Source organism: Hyperolius riggenbachi, chromosome 10, assembly GCF_040937935.1.
Source record: "Hyperolius riggenbachi isolate aHypRig1 chromosome 10, aHypRig1.pri, whole genome shotgun sequence".
Lineage (NCBI taxonomy): Eukaryota > Metazoa > Chordata > Amphibia > Anura > Hyperoliidae > Hyperolius > Hyperolius riggenbachi.
The window spans coordinates 39,658,070-39,676,309 of NC_090655.1; the positions used below are offsets into that span (position 1 = coordinate 39,658,070).

General features: G+C 45.8%; 1 protein-coding gene across 1 annotated transcript in view; it reads right to left on the reverse strand.

The window, feature by feature from the left end:
- The window catches only part of LOC137534083 (intestine-specific homeobox-like), a 147,397-nt gene that overhangs the window by 58,544 nt on the left and 70,613 nt on the right, over positions 1-18,240 (reverse strand). The gene's annotated exons all lie outside the window — the stretch shown is intronic.

Genomic DNA, 18,240 nt, shown 5'->3' on the forward strand with positions numbered 1-18,240 from the left:
TTAACCCGAATATTGCCTCCTTAAAGAGGAACTGTAACCAAGGATTGAAGTTCATCCCAATCGGTAGCCGATATCGCCTCTCCCATGAGAAATCTATTCATTTTCAGACGGATCATCAGGGGGCGCTGTATAGCTGATATTGTGGTGAGACCCCTCCCACATTGTGATGTCAGGGCCATGGTTCTGACATCACACTGTGGGGGCCTTTTTGCATTGTGGGAAATAACAGCTGTTTACAGCTGTTCCAACTGCCAAAAATGCATCTCCTTCCACTGAAATCACCTGCCAGTAGTAAGGATGTCGCCATGTGATAAATATTAGAATGTAATTTGGGGAGAGGAAAGAAACCGTATTTTTCAGACTATAAGACGCTTGTGGTCAGCCACAAGACGCACCTAGGTTTAGAGGGCAAAAACCATATATATATTAGCTGATGACCCGGCGTTGCCCGGGTATGTATTTGGCTGGTGTTGGCTCCACCCACTTTTTCTAACCCTTACACGCAAACACTCAATGACCAAGTTTGTGAGCTTTGGGGTCTTTGGCATCAATAATTTGTATATTCCCATAGAAATTAAATCAGATTGGCTGTTTGTGGCTCCTCCCCTCTCCAGCATTTGAACCCCAGTCACCCAATATGAACTGTAGCAGGTTTGAGGTTTCTGCTATTAACAGTGTAAAAATGGCAGCAATTTAAATATTCCCCTTGAAAATCAACAGGTGAATTTTGATTGGCTATTATAGGCTCCACCCACTTCCCTGAATATTAATCTGTCACCCAGTGACCATCTGGGTAAAGTTTGAGAACCCTGCTATTAACAGTGTAAGAATGGCTGCAGTTTATATTTCCCCAGTGAAACTTGTTTTTAGCTCCGCCCACTTTTGGTAACCTGGACACAATGTAACCTTGGCTTTAATAATTTGTATTTTCCCAATGAAATGAAGCAAATCTAATTGGCTGTGGCTCCGCCCCCTTTTCTGAATTTGAACCCCAGTGACCCAATGACCAACTGTACCAGGTTTGAGGCTTGTGCCACTAACCGTGCAATAATGGCAGCAATTTAAATTTTCACCTTGAAAATCAACAGGTGAATTTTGATTGGCTATTTCAGCTCCACCCACTTTTCTGAATATTAATCCCAGTCACCACCTGTGTCAAGTTTGGGAACCCTGCCATTAACAATGTAAGAATGGTTGCAGTTTAAATTTTCCAATTTAAAAAGTTTTTTGGCTCTGCCCACTATTTCTAACCTTGACACACAGTCACTCAATGACCAAGTTTATGAGCTATGGGGTCCTTGGCATCAATAAGTTACATTTTCCCATTGAAATTAAACAAATCTGATTGGTTGCTTGTTGTCTGCTCCCTTTTCAGAATTTAAACCCCAGTCTGCCAGTGACTGACTGTACCAGAATTGAGGCCTCTGCTATTAAGAGTGTAAGAATGGCAGCAATTTAAATATTCCCCTTGAAAAGTAATTGGTGAATTTTGATTGGCTGTTGTAGGCTCCACCCACTTTCCGGAATATTAATCCCAGTCATCCAGTGACCAACTGTGTCAAGTTTGAGATCCTTGCCAATAACAGAATGCCTAAAATCGATCTACCAAATATGATTGGGGTTTGTGGCTCCACCCCCTTTAGTGAATTTGGACCCCAGTCACCCAAAGACCAACTGTATCAGGTTTGAGGCTTGTGCCATTAACAGTGCAAGAATGGCAGCAATTTTATTCACTTTGAATTCAATAGGCAAATGTTGATTGGCTTTTTTAGGCTTCACCCACTTTTCTGAATATTAATCCCAGTCACCCAGTAACAAACTGTGCAAAGTTTGAGATCACTGCCATTAACAGTGAAGAAGGGCTTCAGTTTACATTTTCCCAGTGAAATTTGTATTTGACTCCACTCAGTTTTTGCAACCTTGACACGGTCACTCAATGACCAAGTTTGTGAGCTTTCAGGTTCCTGGCATCAAAATTGTGTGAATGGAAGCAGTTTATCCAGCAAAGAAATGTGATTGGCTGTTTGTGGCTCCACCCCTTTAGTGAATTTGAACTCTAGTCACATAATGACCCACTGTAGCAGGTTTGAGACCTCTGCCGTTAACAGTGTAAGAATGGCAGCAATGTACATATTTACCTTGAAAATCAATAGGTGAATTTTGATTGGCTGTTGTAGGCTCCACCTACTTTTCTGAATATTGATCCCAGTTACCCAGTGAACAACTGTGTTAAGTTTGAGAACCCTGCCAATAACAGAATGGCGGAAATCATTATAACAAATATGATTAGCTTTTTGTGGCTCCCTTTTAGTAAATTTGGACCCCAGTCACCCATTGACTGACTGTATCAGGTTTGAGGCCTCTGCCATTAACAGTGTAAGAATGGTAGCAATGTAAATATTGCCTTTGAAAATCAATCGGTGAATTTTGATTGGCTGTTGTAGGCTCCACCCAAATTTCTGAATATTAGTCCCAGTCACCCAGTGGCCAACTGTGCCAAGTTTGGGAACCCTACCATTAACAGTGTAAGAATGGTTGCAGTTTATATTTTCCCATGTAAAAAATGTTGTTGGCGCCGCCCACTTTTTCTAACCTTGACATACAGTCACTCAATGACCAAGTTTATGAGCTTTGGGGTACTTGGTATTAATCATTTGTATCTTCCCATTGAAATTAAACAAATCTGATTGTGGCTCCGTCCCCTTTCTGAATTTGAACCCCCAGTTACCCAGTGACCAACTGTACCATGTTTGAGGCATCTGCTATTAACAGTGTAAGAATGGCAGCAATTTAAATATTCCCCTTGCAAATCAACAGGAGAATTTTGATTGGCTGTTGTAGGCTCCACTCATTTTCTTCATTATTAATCCCAGTCACCCAGTGACCAACTGGGCAAAGTTTGAGAACCCTGCCATTAACAGTGTAAGAATGGCTGCAGTTTATATTTTCCCAGTGAAATGTGTTTTTGGCTCCACCCACTTTTTGTAACCTTGACACAGTCACTCAATGACCAAGTTTGTGAGCTTTCAGGTTCCTGGCATCAAAAATGTGTGAATGGAAGCAGTTTATCCACCAAGGAAATCTGATTGGCTGTTTGTGGCCCCGCCCCTTTAGTGAATTTGGACTCCAGTCACCCAATGAATGACTGTAGCAAGTTTGAAGCTTTTGCCTTTAACCGTGTAAGAATGGCAGCAGTTTAAATATTCCCCTTGAAAATCAATAGGTGAATTTTGATTGGCTGTTGTAGGCTCCACCCACTTTCCTGAATAGTAACCTCATTTACCCAGGGACCAAGTGTGCCAAGTTTGAAAACCCTGCGATTAACAGTCTAAGGCTGGTTTCACATTGGGACGTTGCGTTTTAGGGGACGTTATGGTTGCATAACGTGCCCCTAACGCAACGCCTGGTGGTGTTGGAGCAGGACGCTGCCAAGAGCCGCGTTACAAGCAGCTCTTGGTGCGCCTGCTCTGTCGGAGGCACTGCGGAGACCACGTGAGCGGAGCTCTCCGCATCACGTGGTCCCGCCAGCCAATCCGCGGCCGCTCCAGGATGTAAACACTGCAAGTGCAGTGAATAATAAGTAGCCATGTGCCTGGCTAAGTAGTGGCCTCTCCCCGTCTCCTCTCCGCCCATAAAATGAAAAAAAAAAAAACCCTACTGAGGATGTGCAACCCGTCTAAGCGGCTTAGCCGCGTGTAAAGTACTGCATGCAGTACGTTATGTAGACGTACTGCGTTAGAATGTAACGCAACGTGAGCACTGTGAACAGCCCATTGATTTTTCATTACTGTGAGTTGGGCTGCGTTACAGGCTGCACTAACGTGCGCCTGTAACGTCCCACTGTGAAACCAGTGAAACCAGCCTAAGAATATCTGCAGTTTTCATTTTCACATGTAAAATGGCTGACATTTGATTGGCTGTTTAATGCTCCGCCCACTTTTCCTGGATTTGTAACCTCGATCACCAAGTGACCAACTGTGCCAAGTGTGGGGACTCTGGCTTGATTACTGTGAGGATGGCAGCCTTTTCCATTTTTTCCATTGACCTGAATGGGTGAAATCTGATTAGCTGTTTGTAGCTCTGCCCAGGTGTGCAGGAGGGACGCGAGACCCCCAGAACATATCATCCCAGGTAGTGAGGGATCCGTGTACCAAGTTTTGTTCAAATCGGTCAAGCCGTTTTTGAGTGATCGTGGCACATATACACATGCATACACACATACATACATACATACATACATACATACATACATACATACATACATACATACATACATACATACATACATACATACATACATACATACATACATCCGATTTTTATATATAGAATATAGATACCCACATATATGCTCAATATATATTCTATTGCCTGCACCTTGTCTGACAGCACGGGGGTATAGTGGTGGTTAGCACTCACCTTGCAGCACTGGGCCAGTCAGATTTGTCTGCATGGAGTTTGTATGTTCTCCCTGGTGTGTGTGGTTTTCCTGGGGGTATTCTAGTTTCCTCCCACATCCCAAAAACCTACAGATAAAGTAATTGGCTTCTTCCTAAATTGGCCCCAGACCACAGTGGACATATGACTATGGTAGGGATTAGATTGTGAGCCCCTCTGAGGGACAGCCAGGGACAAGACTATATACTCTTTACAGCGCTTCAGAAGATGTCGGCGCTATATAAATACATAATAATAATAGCAGCTTTGTACTGCACAAAGCTATGCGACTGTTATTCTTCTGCTGCTCCTTTCCATTTCCAGTTCACAAAATTTCCACCTTTCCAAAATGACCCTTGATTGAGAATTCAATCAAAGATGACTGAGATCCTATTATTATTATTAAAAGCTTTTCCCAAGTCAAACTGTTCTTAATTAATTAAAACTTACATTGAAGATGCCTGTTGCCTTAATTAGTTCACTTTAATGTTGTGATCTGCAGGCGGTATCTGGAATGGTGGAATTTACAAGTAAGATCATTTGGACTTGTTTGAAAATCTTGTCTGGCCAGTAATGTTTTCTCAAGAGATAACTCAGAGCCGTAAACTATGCTCAAGGCCAGCCAGGACAAGTGAGCAACATTTCTGGGAAGGAAGAGAAAACCAGCACAACCTATGTCACGGCTTTATCCATGCCGGATCTCTGGCTGGCAAAAACTGAAAGTTATTATGGCAATGAGGTCCCTAAATTCACAGGGCTTATTTAATGGCATTAGTGAGGAGGAGCTTGCATGGTGGACATATGAAGGTACTTGTAGACGTGCAATTTCTTGATCCATTGGAACAGAATACCAAAGCAGCTCAGGATGATCCAAAACTACTAGGAAAATATAGGGGACTAGGAGACTGAAAAGCCCTCCTACTAAAAAGCAAGAAGGCAAACTACACTGATCCATTGAGTGACAGTTCAGGAGCGAGTACTGTACAAGCACATTTCTAGCCTAGAGCCTATCGTTACAGTAGCTATGGAGGGGGGCAGAAGGACATTGGCATGGCGCGGGAGGGGTAAGGAAGACCGTGTTCACCCCAGAAATATTTTCCAACCAGATGACACAAAAAGTAGATGGGTGGGTAGAAAGAATGGTCACACTGGTTGGGGAGGGAAAGTTTCACACTACGTGCTACTGGGCGGAGGGTGATCATGTTGGGTGCTAGTAGGTGAAGAGAGGGGATCTCACCCAGGGTGCTGCTGCTGGATGCAGCTAAAGCCAAACGCCATATTCTACATCACTGTTTTCATGTGGCAAGGAGGTGGCAGTGGAGAAGATTCTGAAGGCGGTTGTGCTGAATTTGCACAATCAAAACTAGGCACACACAAACCTCAGATGACATTCATTCATTTGGCCAGGTCAAGTAGTCCTCTGGTGTGGGTGGCTTTGATGGGCCATTCTCAGGGAGGAAATCTTTTCTTGAGATACATAGTGCCAGAAGTTCCTGCTGCCCAGCCACCTCTCTCACCCCCTTCCCACAGACCCAGAGGAGCTTTCATGATTAGGAGGAGAATGCCAGCAATATGGCCTGAGGAGGTTCAGATCCTACCTGCACATCTGACCAGGCTTTGATGTCTATGTAGGACTGAGCAGTGAATTATTGGTATTGGCTTGTGTTCTCATTTTATTATTACTTTTTTGTTTTGTTTTTAACTTATAGGGGGACCCCTTAGCTTGTCAGTAGCTCAAACTCTATAATTATCCATAACAGTCTTTAAGGCAATTCGTTTGCTTTTCTAAATATATCAGTTAAGTCAATGAGGATTAGTTGAACACTGAGTAAGCTGATATCACAGGACATCAAAGATCCATGACACACCCAATAAACTGCAATAGGCTTTTGGTAAAGGATCAAAGGGTCTCCTAATGGGAAACTCTCACCTCATCCTGTTTGGTTTTTCATTGTCTCCAAAGGAAAGACAATAGAGGAGGGTGATTTAGTGAGTCATTTAGAATAGCACCTAATTATCTCCATTGAATGGAGGCCTAGTTTAAATATGACTGATAAGGAAATTGATCACCTCTCTGGCTCTGTCTCCCCTGCCTCCTTGAAGTGCTAAACTGTTTATGCTCTGGGTTTTCCCATTCACCCCCTAATGTTAATAGGTTGTATATACAACCCCTAAATGAGAGTTAATATATCTCTAGTGGTTTGTGGTTGTCACATGGATCTATTGAAGAAGTGGAGTGTTGCCGTTGTGATATGCTGTACACATAAATGGAGGACTTGTGCTCTGGTGTGATAGGGTCTTTTTTACTGATGAAAAAGAAATGATCTAAACCTAGATAGTTCAACCTGATCCTGCAGACACTAGCACAATAGCTACAGATAACTGATTATCTCTACTGGAGTGGTTGGATAAACATGCCTGTTTGCCAGCAGTGCCTGACACACCCAGAGATGCTTACACACTTGAGGGTTATCTGAAGTATGGACTATGATGCAACCAATGGAGGGGGGGGGGGGGGGGAGGAAGAACCTTAATATCTACTGGCCAACTTCCTCCATCAAGGCTCGTACACACGTTGTATTAAAGGCAACGACGGGTCCGTCGTCACCTTCCGCTGGACGGGTTTTCATCAGTACTGATGAGGTTGTTTCAGAACGATACGCCTGGCGGATCGTTCAGAAACGGCCTTATCAGTCCGCCGACAGACTGTACACACGCTGTACTGTCTGCTGAAAACCTGCCCAGCGGGAGGTGACGACGGACCCGTCGTTGCCTTTAGTATGGCGTGTGTGCGAGCCTTTATGCTGGGCATACACTGTGCAATTGTGCACCGGAATCGAGCCGCTGGCTCAATGCCGGCGTGTCCCCGCGGGCGCATGGATCGACTCCCGCTCGTCCCCGCGGGCACTTCCTTACCTCCGCTTCGTTTCTTCCATTGTCCGCCCGCGGGGATCGAGCGCGGTATGGATCCGGTGCGGTGATCTGATCAGCGGCTCGATTGATAATAAAAAACGAGCCGTATACGCCCAGCAATTATAAAGTTTCCAGGTGTCTAATGGCCCCCAGTGGCCCTCTTTCCCCTATACAGTTCCCTGGTGTCTAGAAGCCCCCACCTTCCCCCTATACAGTTCCCTGGTGTTTAGTGCTTCCCCCATATGGCTTCCCTGGTGTTCTAGGGCTTCACCTCCAATATAGCTTCCCTGGTGGTCTAGAGTGGGCCAAACATAATGTAAAGTGGAGAAACCACTTGAGAGCCAAATTGAATGGCTCTGAGGGCCAGATTTGGCCCACGGGCCGGAGTTTGACATGTATGTTTTAAACAATACCAGTTGCCTGGCAGCCCTGCTGATTTATTTGGCTACAGTAGTGTCTGAATAACACCAGATACAAGCATGCAGCTAGTCTTGTCAGATTGGACAATAATGTCAAACGCCTTATCTGTTGCATGCTTGTTGAGGGTCTATGTCTAAAAGTAGGAGGCAGAGGATCAGCAAGATAGCCAGGAAACTGGTATTGCTTAAAAGAAAATAAATATGGCAGCCTCTGTATACCTCTCACTTCAGTTGTCCTTTAAAGAGTTCTCTTCTTGCTCTCTCCCAATTCCTTTATTAACACTAGCCTATCTGGAGAAAGTGAGATTAGTCAATTCCGCCACTGGCCAATTCCACCAATAATTAACGATGTGGTAAAATTAACTGCTTACATTTGAAACAGTGCTTTAGCGGAGTATATCTGACATACCGTGTGAGGCTATCATTCTTGTTGGGTACTTCATTTTGGGGGGAAGGAGCATTTAAATGTTTACATGTTACTAGAGACAACTGAAGGGGTAAGGTAAGGGTCTGGTGCAGGAAGTAGAAGGTTTCAGTTTAGATGGCAGGGAAAGGTTATTTTTACTTGTTAGGTGTCTATGGAGGGGAGTTGGGGTGGGTTAGTCCTCGAGAATGTGTTTACATGAAGGGTGTGGGGAGAGAGTTAGGCACTGGAAGGGGTTATAACTGGATAAGTTTAGGGTCAGGCAGCAAGATAAAGTATCAACCATAATGGACTTGGGTTAGGACATTAAGCTAATCTTGGAGGAAAAAGAATTGAAATCACTTATGAGAGTGCAATTACAGAAATAATACAGTATAGTTTGTAGAATTAGGAATGCAAGTAGAGGAACAACAAGCTTATTCAACACATAGCCACTGCCTTTGAAGAAGCGCGGCCAGGCGTGAAACGGGCGTCAGGCTTTTGTGCCCGCCCACACCCACTGTCAGAGACCGATTCTGGAACCCCGGTATGTCTTAAGGTAGCCATACATCAAGTGACTTGGTGAACAATAGACCATCCGATTCAATTATAATCAAATTGGATAAAAAACCAATGCTGCCAAGTGCACGCCCGATCAACAATGCTACCAAATTCAGGCTGAATTTGGTTGCATTAAATGGTCGGGCATGCTGCAAGATGTCGGGCCGTCGTGGTTGGTCAGGTGCACGGCGGTGATGGCGAGCGATGTTGGGATGAGTGACTAAATCCCTGACACTGCCCCTCATGTTCCATGTCCCCCCCGCCCTGGTGCTCAGTGCATTATACATTACCTCTCCACGTCCACCACTGCCTCCAGGCACTGTCCTCTGTCCATACATGCGCCCCACATGGTAGTCGGCACGTGGCCACATTACTCCGGCAACCATGTGGGGCGCGTGTTTGGATGGAGGAGCCCAGAGGCAGTGGCGGACGTGGAGAGGTCATGTACAGAGCACTGGGCATCGGGGCGGGGCGGGAACATGGAACATGAGGGGGACAGCATCGAGAGGCGGCGTCACAAGCCCAATTCCAAATCGACTTCAGCGTGAAATTGATTGGGAATCAGTCCTGAGATGTATGGGCAGGCAACAGATCTCTCTCTGATCGAATTTGATTAGAGAGAGATCCGTCTCTTGGTCGATCTGACCATACATCACCTGATGTATTGGCAACTTTATTGTATACAACGCAATCTGTATTACGATACATCTGCTTTGTGTTTCACTTGCATGAAAGCAATGAATGTTCACACAACAGCAGAGCCAGTTGTGTTCTCTCTCTTCTATAGAAGTTAATTGCACCTTTTGAATATAGCAACTAGAGCACACTGCTTCATACCGAGGGATATATCTGTCCCATTAATCATCGCACATTGTAGTGCCAACTTGTTATCCTCCTTCCACATACAAGCTTGTCCAAGGTCTGTCTACTGATCCGTCATGTTTACATTTGTGAAAAGAACTGATAACCTCCATCTCCAGAATAGGTTACAGCCTAATGCTGGGAATACAGTACACGGCGCGATTTTGAGACATTTAGATGGCTCGATAGATAATTTCCTACATGTCCGATCTCCGGTCCGATCGTTTCCGTGCTCTGCATGGAGGACAATGGAAAAAGATAAGAAAAATGAGCGGAAGATAAGCGAATCGCCTGCAGAATTGAGCGGCAAAATCGAGCCGTGTATGCCCAGCATAATGAGTTGTTTAAACATTACGAACCAATGCTCGGAATACCCGGCTCGATTTTGAGCCATTTAGATGGCTCGATAGATCATTTCCGACACGTCCAATCTCCCGCCTGATCGTTTCGTTGCTCGATTCCGCATAGAGGTCAATGCAAAAATATAAGAAAAACGAGCAGAAGATAAGCGAATCGCCTGCAGCGTCGAGCGCGGAATCGATCGAGCGGGAAAATCAAGCCGTGTATGCCCAGCATAATGCCTTGTACACACATTGAGATTTTCTGGCAGATTTACTGCCAGTATGTCCGATCTGATTTCTGATCGATTTTCCGTTCACTTCTAGGGAAATCAGATCGGGTATGCTGGAAATAGTCCATCTGGCAAATTTATGCAGAATGGAATTGGACCAATTAAAATCATTAGCTGATTCAATAAAGCTTCATACATTTTTTTATAAAACTATCATAAAATTTGGTGTCAACTTAAAATGAGCGTCTCAAGTGGTCACCAGAATGAATATAGCCATTTTAAGGTTCTCATCATTTGCAAACTGATGAGCAGTGCTTGGCTCCTCAGGTCTTCCCCAACTTTATTTTTGTTTCCAGGGCCCCTGCAGAGTTTTCGGAAGCATTGCAACTCACCTGTCCCTTAATGAGGGAATTTGCAAAAAGACCCCAAATGCTGTATGGGAAGATATCAGTGGGGCCCCGGGCTACTTTTTCCCCAGGGCCCCATAGTGACTGGAACCGGCCCCATTCACATGGTAGAGTCTTTGTCACACCAAATCCAGGTGGAAGCAAGGGCATTATTATCATTTTAGCAGCTTAGGTGCATGCTGTGGTTACTACGAAAAATATGGGCCCATCATTTCCTGGCTTGTATGGATATACTGAGCCAGTGGTAACATTTGGCACTGAATAAAGATAAATCTAGTTAGAAAAGCGGTAATTGCTGTACTGTTTTGAATAGCACTGGTTTCACTAGGAATCAGTGGCGTAGCAATACAGGGGTGCAGAGGCTGTGGCTGTGGTGGGCCCCTTGGACCAGAGGGACCCTGAGGGTCTCTCCCACAACTGCAGTATTAGCACTCTATGGCCCATATGCAATTCATTTTTTTTCACCTGAGTTTTCTCCTAGGTGATATTTTTAAGCTTGTCAATAAAATGCATTTTAAGCCTCCAGTAAGCAAGAAAATACTCAAAATAATTTTGATAGTACTTTTTCACCTACTTTTTGGTACTTTTTCCAATGCAAAGTGCTAAAAAGCATTACAATTTTTATCTTTTATTCATGTTTATTTTTAGTAATGTCCTCTGCCTTTGCCAAGCAGTATGCTGACCCATGAAACGGGCATCATTTCAAGGATAACCCCTAATCATTGAGTGTAACTGCCGATTAACCAGAGAGATAAGCTGGCACCACAGTTTCTGTTCTGTAGACAACTTGCTCAGCGCAAAACATGCAGTGGATCTGCTTATTTTGTGGTCCTGTTTGTTGCTTATGTTATCAGACATAGGCCTCGATTCATAAAGCATTACCTCATGCGGTAATGCTGAAAACAGCAGACTTTACCGACCACTTAGCAAAATGTCAATTCATAAAGGCTGTTACCGCATGAAAAGCTGACATTACCGACCAGGGAGCTAAATTACCGACTTGGCTGCAGTTACCGACAACACATGTCAGTAAATTGTCAGCAAATGTCAATTCATAAAGCCTTCAACATGCGGTAAGCCTGGCGGTAGTTACCGACACCTCTGGTGAGGTCTTAACAAGTTACCGACAGCTCTGACAGCTCTGATTAATGCAAAGTGCAGAGATCCGAAAGTCTGTTTGATTCATCTGTGGAGAGAGCCAGAAAGCCCTCTGTGTGAATCATTTCAGCAGGCAGGGAAAGACTGTGTGACTCATCTGTCTGAGTCATCAGTGGTAAGAGCCGGCTGTGTGAGTAATTTCTGCAGGCAGGGAAAGACTGTGTGACTCATCTGTCTGAGTCATCAGTGGGAGAGCCAGAGAGAGCCGTCTCTGTGATTCATTTCTGCAGAGCAAAGAGGGAATCGGGACACTGCTCTACTCTACCGCTCAATGGGCTGCGGTAATTTACCGACCTCCAAGGGCAGCTGGGGAAATCTTTATGAATTAGCACACAGACCGGGAAAATACCGAGTGCGGTATTTTCCCGACAAGATTTTTGTTATCGCACTGCTGTTTATGAATCGAGGCCATAGTGTATATATTATGTTGCATGTTTCTAAAAGACCAACTGGGGGTGTAACTACAAATCATGGTATCCTTCCCTAGCACCCCACCACCACCATCACCCCCACCAGTGGGCTATATTATTAGGTCACTCCGGCCACCATTACCATAAGTTTGGCCACTATGACATTACCAGCCGATAGCAAGTGTGGCCACAAAACGCCTGCTCCAGAGTCAAGACCCCCGGAGAAGAAGTTGGGGCATCCTACAGTCCTGTGTTCCCCTGCGGTTTCACAGCCTAGCACTGCTCTCCAAGTGGTCACATACATAAATAGTTTATGTTGCTTAACAATATATCTGTAGAGAGACCTTCTGGTTTGTCCTGATCACAACAAATATTTATTGTAGTTATTATTAGATAAGAACTCTGCACATAGCTGTGACTCTTATGGCCCATACTCACGGGCTACAATTGTCGCCGCAACACGCGGCGCGCGTGTGTTGCGGCGACAGGTCGCCCGTGAGTATGAGCCGTCGCACGGGCGCGCACCCCGAACTGTCGCCCATCGCTGATGTCGCCAGGCGATTGGCGCGGTCAATCGCCTGCCGCCGCAACTCTGCCGCAACTGTCGCTAGTCCGCGTGAGTACGCGGACTAGCGACAGCAACCTCCATTGAGGTATACGGAGCTTCCGGCGGGGGGAGGAGGAACGTCGGCGACAGCTTCCATCGCGCCGCTGGTCCCTCTTCCGCGTGTGTACGCGGAGGGACCTGGCGAGGAGCTGTCGCCGGCCTGTCGCCCACACGCTCACGTGTGCTGGCGACAGGCCACTTTTGCAGCCCGTGAGTACGGGGCATTAGCAGCACAGTAGGTGTAGTAGATGGCACTCTCACCTTGCAATGCCGGGTCAATGGTTCGAATCCCAGCCAGTGCACAGAGTTTGTATGTTCTCCCTGTGTTTGCATGAGTTTCCTCCAAGCACTCCAGTTTCCTACCACATCCCAAAAACATACAAGTTAAATAATTGGCTTCCCTCGCTCGAAAGTAGCCTTAGACTACCATGAACATGTGACTATGGTAGGGATTAGATTGCGAGCTCCTTTGAGGGACAGTTAGTGACAAAGATTATATCTTAAGTAGCTGGATGATGTAATGGTTAAGGGCTCCGCCTCTGACACAGGAGACCTGGGTTTCAATCTCAGCTCTGTCTGTTCAGTAAGCCAGCACCTATTCAGTAGGAGACCTTAGGCAAGTCTCCCTAACACTGCTACTACCTATATAGTGTGTCCTAGTGGCTGCAGCTCTGCCGCTTTGAGTCTGCCAGGAGAAAAGCGCAATATAAATGTTATTTGTCTTGTCTTTATACCTTGTAAAGTGCTGCAGAAGATGTTGGCGCTGCATACCATAAGTACAAAATTATTCGTCCAGCTGTAAAGGTCCCCATATATCAGACGTTGTATAGACAGGTCAACCAAGAGACGGATCTGTCTCTGATCAAATCTGACCGGAGAGATATTTGTTGCCTGCCCATACACCAGCAGACTGATTTCCAAGGGATTTCAGCAAGAAATCTCTTATGAATTGGCCTTTCGCCCCCAGCCGCTGTACCCCCTTGTGTACATGTACTCACGTGCCCCTGCCTGCATTAATAATTTACCTCCAACACTGTGTCCTCTTCCAGGTTTGCTGACCTATATTGCAACTACTTGCGGTGTCGGCAACTGTGTTGGGGCGCGAAACCTGGAAGAAGAGTCCGGACAATGCGGCGAGCGATGAAGAGGTAAAGTATTAATGTAGGTGTGTGTGTGTGTGTGTGTGTGCATGTGTGTGTGTCGTACACTTTTGCAGCAGCTTGGGGTTTCCGTCGTGATTGTCAGTCACAATTATAACACGCTGTTGCTGCTGCGCGATTGAGCATGTCTGCCTGTCAGCATGTCAGATCAATACATTTTCACCCGAAATTGGTCACATCGTCAGTTGGGCATTCTTTTGCAGGGCCGGGCCAAGTCGAGCAGAGGCGAGAGAGGCTCCAGCCTCAGGGCGCAGTGTAGGAGGGGGTGCACAACTCTCTCAGCTATCATTCCCCTATTGTGTGTGAAGCAGAGAGAAATAAGAAAAAGGGATACATGGCAGTGACTGCAAGCCAGATAACTAGAGATTAAAGGGAGCCTGAACTGAGGATATGGATTTTTCCTTTTCAAATAATACCAGTTGCCTGACTCTCCTGCTGATCCTGTGTTTATAATACTTTTAGCCACAGCCCCTCAACATGCATACAGATCAGGTGCTCTGACTGAAGTCAGACTGGATTAGCTGCATGCTTGTTCCAGATGTGTGATTCAGCCACTACTGCAGCCAAAGAGATTCGCAGGACTTACAAGCAACTGGGATTGTTTAAAAGGAAACATCCATATCCCTCTCAGTTAAAGTTCCCTTTAAGGTGCTGGGGGCCCTGGGGCGCCTCAGTCTAATAGTAATCAGTGTGTGACTGCTGGGGTGGGAGGGATAGAGCGTCCCACTTTGGTGTCTCAGCCTTGGGTGCTGGAGGACCTTATCCCCGGCTCGGTTCTTTTGGCTGCACATTTCGATAATTGATTTGGATGGTCAGTCGGGCATCAAACCACCCAATGTATGGCCACCTTTAACTCCTCCAGTGATCTGATATAACAAACGTTTGCCTCCTAACTGAGCTAACATACAGGCACCACGGTGCCTCACTGGCTAGCACTTTTGCCTTGCAGCTCCAAGTTCCTGTCAGGCCAGGTTTGAAAAGAGTTTTTATAAATCATTGTGATGGGTGTTTGAAGCCCAGCAGGTTGGTGTCTCCAGTATTGTTTCATTCCCATTTGTGAATGGCAAACTCATTAAACTCACTGATAGAGGAGGAAGATATGGAGGAGCTTAATTTGAGAGGGTTTTTTTCAGCCCAGCTGTCTCCAAGGCCATTCTTCAGCCCAATTAGACACATCCCCTAGATCTCCCACTCCCCATGATGTACACAGACCAGAGCAAAGGGAAGGAGTTGTAAATGCTAGCTAGCTTGTTTACCATGTAATTGCTCATCAAAGGGTGAGATAATGTAATGCAATAAGATCTAATGTCTTGATGTGTGAGCTGTTACTAGATTAACAGGTAACACTTTGGTTTGTAAATGTATTAGTGAGCGGCTCCGCTCTGTCTGAGGAGGGCTTTTCCTCAGTGTTATGTGAAGATCAGGGTCCTTCATGGCCTACTGAGAGAATCACTGGCACATCCTGCCTTTACCATCTATGGGGTGTTGGCATATCCTACCTACAGCTTCTATCAATGGAGGCGACAGCAATACTTACGATTAAAGGTGCCCATACACTAGAACGAATATGGGCACATTCGACCAAGAGACAAATTTATCTCTAATCGAATCTGCCCATACACTACAGGCCGATTCCCGTCCGATTTCAGCATGAAATCATCAGGGAATCGGCTGAGCTGCCGCGTCCGCCCCGCCGCTGCCCCCAAAATGTATAAATGTATGTTGTGTAGTGCATTTATATATTACCTGTCCTGTAGCAGCTCGCCGGGTCCATCTGTCCATCTCGCCGGGTAACAGCCACATACACGATAGCGGCGCATAGCGTCTGACGTCAGCCGCTATGCGCCTTCGTGACATCAGACCGCCGCTGGCGTGTATGCGATACCCGGCAAGATGGATGGAAACCGCATGGAGGCTGACACCGGACAGGTAATGTATAAATGCACTACACACTGCATACATTTATGCATTGCAGTGGCGGGGGTTTTGTCATCTTGTCGCTCGTTCGCAATTCGGCCGCCATACCACCACGCACGGGCAATTTCTGTCCCGCAATTGGTCGTTTTGTCGGTCAGGCATGCACTTGGCAGCACCCAATTTTCATCCAATTCGATTATAATAATTGAATTGGATGGTCGGTTGGTTGCCCTTAAGGTTGCCATACATCTATTGACTCAAAGGTCGATCGACCATCTTTCAATTGTTATCGAATTGGATGAAAATTGGTGCCGCATAAGCTCATAGCTCCCAACTGTCCCTCTTTTGGAGGGACAGTCCTTCTTTAGGAGCCCTGTCCCTCTGTCCCACTTTCCTCCTCATTTGTCCCTCTTTCCTCCTCATTTGTCCCTCGTTCAGGACTTTGTCCCTCTTTCTATGTAAATATATATAGTTCTCTGCTAAAAATGTGTTTGACTCTAAACTTTATTCCCATCCTTTAAATTGATATATTACTAATTTTAAAATATTAATATGAAGGAAAATGAATCAGGATAGAGAGGACCAGTGTGGTTTGAATTATAAAACATATTTTTCTTATGAAATCTTTATTGTATGCGTGACTAGGGGTGTGATGGGGCGTGGTCAGGGGTGTGACAGGGGCGTGGCACAAAGCTGATCCTGATCAATTTCAGCATGAAATTGATCGGGAACCAACCTCCGGTGTATGGGCAGCCGACAGATTTCTCTAATCAGATTTGAGTATAGAGAGCAATTTGTCTCTTGGTCGAATCTGCCCATCATTGCCTGATGTATGGCTTAACAGTAAAACACGTGTAAAGCTGGCCATACACTGGCCCGATTTGCAGCCGTTTTGACAGCAGATTCGATCACTGGGATCGAATCTGCTGCCAATCGTTCGCGCTAAACGCACCCGCCGATCCGATTTCCTCCCGAAATCGGATCGGTCCGTCAATCGCGCCGTGCGGAAAAATACCGTCGATCGCCCGCGGGAAGGGAGCGTGTCACTAGCGGCGGCCGATCCGATCAGGTATACATTACCTGACGCTGGCTCCCGGGCATCTTCTCCGCGCTGCACCGCTCTGTTCCTGCTTCCATCCCAGCGTACATTAACTTCCTGTGTCACTGCAGTGACCAGGAAGTACAAATAGAGGGCGCTCTATTTGAACTTCCTGGTCACGGAGTGACACAGTGTACGCTGGGATGTGGTGCGGGGTGCAGCGCGGAGAAGAGGACCCGGAGCCAGCTTCAGGTAATGTATACGGGGGGGGGGGGGGGGGGACAGGCGGCAGGAGCAGCTCAACAGATTGTGATCGGTTTCAGGCTGAAACCGATTCACATTCTGTTTGCAGTAAAGGCAGCCATACGATCCCTCTCTGATCAGATTCGATCAGATAGGGATCTGTCAGCTGATCGATCTAATGGCAAATCGACCAGTGTATGGCTACCTTAAAATATTGTTCAAAATGCTGCGAAACACCCAAAGACTTGCCAGTGGCCATGTGAGTGCTATGGAGCCCAGAATTATGGAGATCGCAGCATTGATGGCAGAAAGAAAGAGTTCATTCTCATAAATCTTTAAATTCCGGTTAATCCCCTGTGCATCTCTCCATATTCTAATGACCTAGGGGCAGTTGTTTGTTATTCCGGGTTGAAGTCATTTAGAATGTGAGTTAGGTTATTGTCATTTTAAAAAGTAAAAAAAAACCTCTAAATGGCTTTAGATGCGTTGTTGGCAACTCCTGGTCAATTAGTTGGCAGTTAATTAGCTGGCAGCTCGAGGCCTCCATTGGCTGCTTGTAGGGTTGGTTCACCTTCGGATAGCAAAGCACATTACCTAGGTGATTTTGCAGCACAAACATTCGGCGATTTTCCATTTTCCGATTTCTGCTTTGGAGGAACGAGAATCGTATCCTAATCTCGGCCAAAAATGGTGCATGCAGTGAGTTTGCCACTTATACAAATCGCAAGCGCTGCAGTAAGAAGGGTCCCATAGGGATTATTATTTATAGTATTTATATAGCACCAACAAACTGCGCAACGCTGTAGACACGACAACAAGTAATATTTATATCGCGCTTTTCTCCTGGCGGACTCAAAGCACCAGAGCTGCAGCCACTAGGACAGTAGCAGTGTAAGGGAGTCTTGCCCAAAGTCTACTACTTAAATAGGTTCTGACTGGAAGAGCCAAGATTTGAACCCAGGTCTCCTGTGTCAGAGGCAGGGCCCTTAATCAGTACACTATCCGGCCACTGCAGCTGTATAATAAGCATACATTGTTACAGCACTTTGCTCAGATGCTCATTTGCGATGCAATATTTAGCCCCCAGTGTAGGTAGACAAGTGTTCCCTTACTAGAAGGAAGGTAAAGGTAGCC